This window comes from Gorilla gorilla, chromosome 2, assembly GCF_029281585.2.
Source record: "Gorilla gorilla gorilla isolate KB3781 chromosome 2, NHGRI_mGorGor1-v2.1_pri, whole genome shotgun sequence".
NCBI lineage: Eukaryota > Metazoa > Chordata > Mammalia > Primates > Hominidae > Gorilla > Gorilla gorilla.
The window spans coordinates 49,540,018-49,542,577 of NC_086017.1; the positions used below are offsets into that span (position 1 = coordinate 49,540,018).

At 40.9% G+C, this 2,560-nt stretch overlaps 1 pseudogene; it reads left to right on the top strand.

Annotated features, from left to right (window-relative positions):
• The first annotated feature begins 698 nt into the window (after window positions 1–698).
• Window positions 699–1,764, top strand: LOC101131643 (NFU1 iron-sulfur cluster scaffold homolog, mitochondrial-like; annotated as a pseudogene).
• Window positions 1,765–2,560: the final 796 nt, after the last annotated feature.

Below are 2,560 nucleotides of genomic sequence, written 5' to 3' on the forward strand. Positions count from 1 at the left end.
TCCAAGGCATTTAGAAAACAAACCTGACCCTCTGGTCTCCTGTAAAGGACAAAGGAAAATGACAGTACTCAAGTGACGAGTGGGTGATCATGTTATTGTGACTCTGCTGGGGACAAAACCTGATTATAAGTCTAAGAACTATATTTTTGTCTATATGCCAGAACATGGTATCAGGAAAGGGCAACCTGCTCCTCTACATACCCTAGAAACCATGGAAAGGCCAATCAAAGTCTTTCACCCAGAGAAGCTGTGGCAGAACACACTATTGACAATAAAGGTCGATCTACACTCATGGGAACACACTGGACTGAGCAAGTGGTGGTGTGCTGAAGAAGGGGAGCCAAGTGGGAACTGACAACCCATCATCTTCTTTGAGCCTCACACACCTTTTATATGGGTGTAATTATACCAGCCTTGTTGATAAGGAAACTGAGACTAAAAGAGGATAATAAATTATGCACCCTAAGAAGTCAAGTAGGTGTTGGAGCCCAGAAGGAACCTAAGTTTGTCTGAAACCACAGCCATGACTTAGCCAACATGTTAAACTGCCCTGGGATCCACCATTGGATTCAAAAGGCAGATGCTTCACTATTTGAACAGATGCTTTACCTGTTTCAACCTCACATGCTTCACCTGAAAGCAGAGATAATAGTATCTACTTTACGCAATGGCATGAAGATGGAGACTCTGGGACTAAGATGGCAGCAGAGGCCCGGCATGGCTGGGGAGCTGCGGCTGTTGCCGTGGGGCTGCGCAGGTGATTCTATCATTTGTTGAAGAATCTATACACCATTAAGAAACAGCCTCTGGGCTGGGCATGGTGGCTCACGCCTGTAATCCCAGCACTTTGGGAGGCCGAGGTGGGTGGATCACGAGGTCAGGAGTTCAAGACCAGCTTGGCCAAGATGGTGAAACCCCATCTCTACTAAAAATACGAAAATTAGCCAGGCGTGGTGGCAGTTGCCTGTAATCCCCGCTACTCGGGAGGCTGAGGCAGAGAATTGCTTGAACCCGGGAGGCAGAGGTTGCAGTGAGCCGAGATCGTGCCACTGCACTCCAGCCTAGGCAACAGAGTGAGACTCCGTCTCAAAAAAAAGAGAAACAGCCTCTGCATCAATTTGTAGAAAGATTACTCTTCCCACTACCTGCAGCCTTTTGTAACCCAGTGAGATACATGTTTATTCAAACACAAGATATCTCAAATCCTAACAGTTTAAAGTTTATACCATGAAAACCAGTTTTTGAGACAAGGCCCATGGATTTTCCCACCCCAGCTGCAGCATTTCGCTCCCCTTTGGCTAGGCAGTTATTTAGGATTGAAGGAGTAAAAAGTGTTTTCTTTGGGCCAGATTTCATCACTGCCACAAAGGAAAATGAAAAATTAGACTGGAATTTACTGAAACCAGATATTTACGCAACAACCATGGACTTCTTTGCATCTGGTTTACCCCTAGTTACTGAGGAAACATCTTCAAGGAGAAGCAGGATGTGAAGATGATGAAGTTGTGGCATTGATTAAGGAAGTGTTAGATACTAGAATGTGGCCAACTGTGCAAGAAGATGGAGGAGACGTAATCTACAAAGGCTTTGAAGATGGTATCGTATGACTGAAACTCCACGGTTCTTGTACCAGCTGCCCTAGTTCAATCATTACTCTGAAAAATGGAATTCAGAACATGCTACAGTTTTATATTCCAGAGGTAGAAGGTGTAGAACAGGGTATGGATGATGAATCAGATGAAAAGGAAGCAAACTCACCTTAAAATAATCTGGATATTCTTTGGGTACAATAGTCGGACTTATCGATAATATATACCAAGCTGTTATTATTAATATGCTGAGGAACTTGAAGATTAATAAAATATGCCATTTCTTCAGAGTCCAAAAAAAAAGATCGAATGAAGAACTTATGGAAATGTCTGGCACACTATAGCCAATCATTTTCCACTGACTGATTTTATTTGACCATCTGGTTTTTATACCATTAATTCAAAAAGCATGTATTGAGTCAATAATATCAGCTGTAACTTATTTGTTGATCACTGTCCATGTTCTAGGCACAATGCTTGATACTTTCTATTTATTATTTTATGTAATCCTTACAATAACCCTACAATGTAGGCATTCTTATTATCTTCATTTTACATTGAGGGAGCAGGTTCAGAAAGATTAAAAGAGTAAGAGGGTCAAGTCTCTGAAAATTCATTTTCCAAAATAATTTCACTAAAAGAGCAACTTGCTGAATATTTAAGAATTTTATTTTTACATTCAGTTTTGCATCAGCATCATCCCCGCTCTTGCCTTGGCTTTTACATTTTCCTGTCTATACATTTTATATAAGAAAAGATGACATTTCTCTTATGCACAAAATCCAGTGTTTCATGGTATTCTGTGCTTATGACTGCCCTGGCACTTGCACAGCCCCTTGCAGGAAGATCATGCAGTAAGCTGTCTTATTCTAGTTTATTTGTCCAAAAGTTTAGAGTGAATTGTTATTTAGTTAAAATATCATTGAGTGATCAGTAGATAATTGGATGAGCTAATTAAAAGCTATTCATTT